This window comes from Erpetoichthys calabaricus, chromosome 5 (assembly GCF_900747795.2).
Source record: "Erpetoichthys calabaricus chromosome 5, fErpCal1.3, whole genome shotgun sequence".
Lineage (NCBI taxonomy): Eukaryota > Metazoa > Chordata > Cladistia > Polypteriformes > Polypteridae > Erpetoichthys > Erpetoichthys calabaricus.
Genome location: NC_041398.2, coordinates 25,835,739 through 25,841,738, shown reverse-complemented (window position 1 = coordinate 25,841,738; position 6,000 = coordinate 25,835,739).

Genomic DNA, 6,000 nt, shown 5'->3' with positions numbered 1-6,000 from the left:
GACTTTATGAATCGCCTGGAAAACTGCACTTTTAGATAGATTTTCCGCATCGCCTACAGTATATAAAAAAGTGCCGCTTGCAAAAAACCTCAAAGCAATGCATACTGTCTGTGTGGTTGTGAGAGACCGACTTCGCCGAGTTTGACTTCGAATATAAGGTCCTAATAAATTTTTGAGGTACAATATTCGCCCTCAGCTAAAGCGGTATCTTTCGAAAAGAATTTCCTCCGGGAACAATAAAGGATCTTGTCAATCACACAAAACCCTCTCTATATGAAATTCACTTCTCATAATTTGCGTACCGATATCAATTGGTCGCTCATTCATGAACGGTGAAGCCATGACTGAATGAATTCCACGCATGGACACTGATTAAGTGTGTGAGCTAATCCTTGTTTACATAGAACAAACCTGCTCCGAACAAGTTTGAGGATTTGGATGTGCTGTTATGACAACACATCCAGCAAGAGTTTCGAAAAACCGACAGATCAAGGATCAGGCCAAATCGTCAACAATTACATCCGGCTAAACGAGTAATCCACGTACAAAAATACCCCCCATTTCTGCGGTCCATGAAATGGGGGAAGTTGTTTATTCATTTCAGGCTAACCAGCAAAGGGCAGGAAATAAATGTATATGTGTGTACGAAACACCAAAAATGAATAAAAGAACTGGACATATACATATCAGTTTGACACTGACTTGCTGTCAAGCAGATCTGTGCTTTTCAGCATCTGATGTGGACTACAAGTAACATTCACGAGAAACATGATCACATTATTTTTTCCATTTTTTTCAGGATTAACTTTACTTTTCAATGTGGTTGGATTTTTTGGGGGGTGTTGAGGCTGTGAGAAAAACATTTTTCTGTGAGTTATCTGCAAGTTGCCAAGAATTTCTTGCTATTCAATCAGTGAGCCAAACAGGAACATGTAGCTTTATATATATTCAGCAGATATCTGGTTGCTTAAAGTCCATGACATCTGACACTGGGTCCCGCTGAATAAGAAAGCAACTGTCAGCTTTATCCACATTCTCATTAATACCTGCAGAAAATCTCAAATTTAGTAAACTAGTTTTGAAAAGTCAATGATTAAAAAAAAGAAAAACAGTAGATTGTATGTGGAATACTGCAAGCAAGACAGACATTCCAGAGAAATCGTGGCAGAAAATGGTCATAGCTGCTTTTAGTGGACAAAGTGAAGTTTTTCTCTGCAGATCCTTCTCTCTTTCAACTCATTCTTTTTCCGTCTCCCATCAGATCCAGACCCTCCTGCCAGTCCAGGCAATAAACACCGTCTGTTGAAGCTGCTGCTGCTGATATGTGCTGTGCTGGTGGCTGCCATTATCTTCCTGACAGTGTACCGTAGGTGTCTTAGAGAACTGAGATGATGTGGGGTATAAAAAATATTTTAAAGCACTATACTTCCATTCTTCTACTTGCCTGAAGAAGGGGCCTGAGATGCCCCGAAAGCTTGCATATTGTAATCTGTTCAGTTTGCCAATAAAACTTATCATTTTGCTTCACTTCTCATTGCATCCATAATGGATAACACGGTACATCACCCTACTTCTATCTTCCATAAAGATGCAGCAATGCAGATTGGAGCCACAACAATGATTCACTTTACAAAAAGCAGTGTGAAGTGTAGATGACACTTTTGTTGACGGCATCATCAATGTGTACCAATAGTGTCATTCCTATGGGGTCACATCAGTCACTCCAGGCAGTTCATCACTCTGGCTGACCAGTGGTTGGCTTTTGAGCTGTGCCAGTTCCGACTGTCAGTTCTGGCTATTTTGGTAATAGCATGAAGGATTCAAAGTATATAAACTCGGCCTTTCTTTGAATCTGTCTAACTATGATGTGTTTAATCTCTGCCACACATTTCTTGTTAGATTGTGAAAAGCTGTCCTTGCAGTGGTTGCACCACCACCTCTTTATTGGCCAGTATTTTTTTACAGTAATCCCTCGCTATATCGCGCTTCGCCTTTCGCGGCTTCACTCCATCGCGGATTTTATATGTAAGCATATTTAAATATATATCGCAGATTTTTTGCTGGTTCGCGGATTTCTGCGGACAATGGGTCTTTTAATTTCTGGTACAAGCTTCCTCAGTTGGTTTGCCCAGTTGATTTCATACAAGGAACGCTATTGGCAGATGGCTGAGAAGCTACCCGGCTTACTTTTCTGTCTCTCTTGCGCTGACTTTCTCTGATTCTGATGTAGGGGGATTGAGCAGGGGGGCTGTTCGCACACCTAGACGATACGGACGCTCGTCTAAAAATGCTGAAAGATTATCTTCACGTTGCTATCTTTTGTGCAGCTGCTTCCTGAAATGATATGCTGCACGGTGCTTTGCATACTTAAAAGCTCGAAGGACGCGTATTGATTTTTGCTTGAAAAACAAACTCTGTCTCTCTCTATCTCTCTCTCTCTCTCTCTCTCTTTCTCTTCTCCTGACGGAGGGGGTGTGAGCTGCCGCCTTCAACAGCTTTGTGCCGCGGTGCTTCGCATACTTAAAAGCAAACAGCCCTATTGATTTGTTTGCTTTCCTCTGTCTTTCTGACAGACTCTGCTCCTGACGCGCACTCCTTTGAAGAGGAAAATATGTTTGCATTCTTTTAATTGTGAGACAGAACTGTCATCTCTGTCTTGTCATGGAGCACAGTTTAAACTTTTGAAAAAGAGACAAATGTTTGTTTGCAGTGTTTGAATAACGTTCCTGTCTCTCTACAACCTCCTGTGTTTCTGCGCAAATCTGTGACCCAAGCATGACAATATAAAAATAACCATATAAACATATGGTTTCTACTTCGCGGATTTTCTTATTTCGCGGGTGGCTCTGGAACGCAACCCCCGCGATGGAGGAGGGATTACTGTATATATATATATTTTTTTATATTTATATTATATTATATTACCTCTTTATTGGCCAGTATTTTTTTTTTTACAATGGCCTAATTTAATTTTGATTAAAAAATTAAACTTATATCCAATTAAAAATTTACTTTTTAATCCTCATATAAATATAGCAGTATAATGCAGTCTTAACAACATCTGGTCTAATGTGTTTTCTGAGTTCTGTATGATTGTCTCTTTGTTTTCTTTTAATTATTTGATCAAAAAACACAGGTATTTTAGATTTTGCCTCTGTTAGTACAAATGCAGCCTTAATTTGCATAGTTAGTAATCTATACATATAATTCACAAAGTCACCGCCAAAGGGGGAAGACACCCATGAAAGCACGCACACCAAAACAAGACACCCATGAAAGCACGCAGGAAGGGGCGTGGATTCACTAAGCTGCCGACAAGTAGGAAGGAGCCACGCCCACCAACTCTATGACCATTGGATACGACAACAACTCGCAGAGCCACGCCCACTAACTGGGACGCGACGCCTTGGAAAAAACGGCGTCATTTATGTTCATCTGTTGTACGCTACACATGGACCTCTGAGCCACCTTGAGTTGGAGGCAGCAAGTCTTTGATAGGCTGCAACAAAATGATGAAAGTACGGGCGCATTTTTTCCACACAAGCTGTGTGTGTGTGGGTGGGTGTTTGTTAATTTGTTACTCGAAGGATTTCAAGATTTAATATGCACAGGCGGTAACACTGCAAATGCAGCCCAAATGAACCCAAAATCTTCCACAGTCTCCTTACTGTAAAGCAGCAACACTACCACTGCGCTATAAGACAGAGAATGCAGTTAAAGAATGCACCAGGTTTGATTTTACTTTCACTTCTGTTTGGACAACTGTGTCGTTCAGAAAGTGTTCACCCATCAATACATAATTATGTGGCGTATGATACGCCGTGGGTTGGCTAGAGCCACGACCACCAACTCGGACGCAAAAACTCACCAATCACCACGTTAGTCGAGTTCCTCCCTGCTATGATCCACATGCACCTCAGAGCCACAGATTCCTTTCGGTTATGACGTACAACTGCGTCCTCCATCGCAAACTGTTTTACACGCTGCATAAAGCGATTTGCATCCGCGCCACCAACACTCCTTTTTTCACGGACCGCGTCTACCCTCGCTCTCTACAAACTGCAACAACTCACCACACAAGGACGCCCTGTCTCTCGAGGCATTCACACTTCCGGAAGACAACCATGGGATACGCAGAAAATAGCCATGTCAGTCAACGCAGATCAGACATCCAGGCAAACAACACTGAATAATCAATAGCTGCAACTACTTTGCCCGTCCCAACTCCTCACCTGAGTCAGTTTCGTCTATGTTCAGCAGTGTTTCCCAAACTCGGTCCTGGTGAAGCCCTGTGGCTGCAGGGTTTTGTTCCAACCAGATTCCTAATCATTAATGCCGGTGAAACTCATCAGGGATAAGTCGGTTTTTCAAACCCAGTCGTGTAGCAGATTAGCTGGATGTAATAATCCGAGATGAATGCGCACCTCCGCGCTGAGTGAAAACACAATATATATTGCTGCAAAAAAATGATGAAAGAACGGGCGCATTTTTTTCACACAAGCTAAGTGGGTGGGTGTTAGTTTATTAGTTACTCAAAGGAATTCAAGATTTAATATGCACAAGCGGTAACACTGCAAAAACAGCCCAAACCAGGAAAGACGGCTGGCAAAAAGTCGCCAAGCGGCGTATACTACGCCGCGGGTTGGTTTGCAGAGTGTAAAACAGTTTGTTTGTCGCGGATAATTTGCTATCCACACAGGGAGGAACCAGGAAGCAAACCCACAATCTTCCACTGTCTCCTTACTGCAAAGCAGCCGTACTACTACAGCGCCACAAGGCAGTTAAAGAATGCACCGGGCCACATATTCATTTTTTCCCCTGTGCTTAAAAGACATTAAAAAAGTGTTTCTCAACTGTGACTCCAGAACAACTCAGTACGCGAAAAGCGGCCAGAACTGCAAACAATGAAAAGTCTACCTGACTCACACGTAGTGATGGGCCGCTCGATACTCAGGTTTCGACACTGTGTCGAGCTTTCGAAGAACTGCAGATTTTAATACTTGATCGAATAATAACATCTGTGATTTAAGGATTTCACATTTTCTTTCTCAAATGTGCTTACCTATATCATGGCAAAGTACATGGATAAACCTTTATTTTCTGTCTACTTCGTTTTAATTAAGACATACCAAACAAAACATGTAAGGCTATTAAATGTGATCTCAAGAAAAGATCAGGGTTAATTATAATACTAATAACAGGAGCGATTATAATGATACAGTGCAAAAGTAAATACTAATTGAAAGAGCCGGGAATCCATGAGGTGAGATGTCTTATTTTGTTTAACTCTTGCTATCGTATAGTGCATTCTGCCTATCGGCGTTAGTTATATTTCTATTTTTTACACATCACACACTAGAAGCTGCTGACGAATGCTTCTCTTCGTTGTCAGTCTGTAACTGCGAAAAAATAAAAGCAATATGAGTTTTAACAGACGTCATTAAAGTGTATCATAAGTTTCTGTAACGTTAATGAAAATGGCCAGGAGGTGTCACTAGAGAGGTGAGTGTTAAATACTTTGAAGCTTCGATACGATTTCCGACACAATTGCTTCAAACGTGTTGATGCTTCGTGAGGCTTCACTCCGCCCATCACTACTCACAGGTTACTGAACAAGAAATCAGCAGACTAGCATGACGGATAGGGCGTAATGGGCGTCCTTCTCCTCTCCTCTGGATTTTTCAAATGTTAATTTTTTCATTGTGCTTAAAAATCATTAAAAAACCGGCCTGATTATGCGGCGTATGGCACGCCGCGGGTTGGCTAGTGTTCTAATATATCTGATGCAGGGTATGCTATATTCATGCTTTTGAACACATTTATTGACACTACTTACCACGGCATTCCATGGCAGGGCATGACATGATAAATACTGTATAAGCCAATATTCTGGGAGTATAAAATATCCAACAGAGTTATTTGGCAGCAAAATTGGCTTAACATTGCAGCAACTTTCGATCATCCGTAAGTCCTACGCAGACATATTTAGTGTTGGTATTT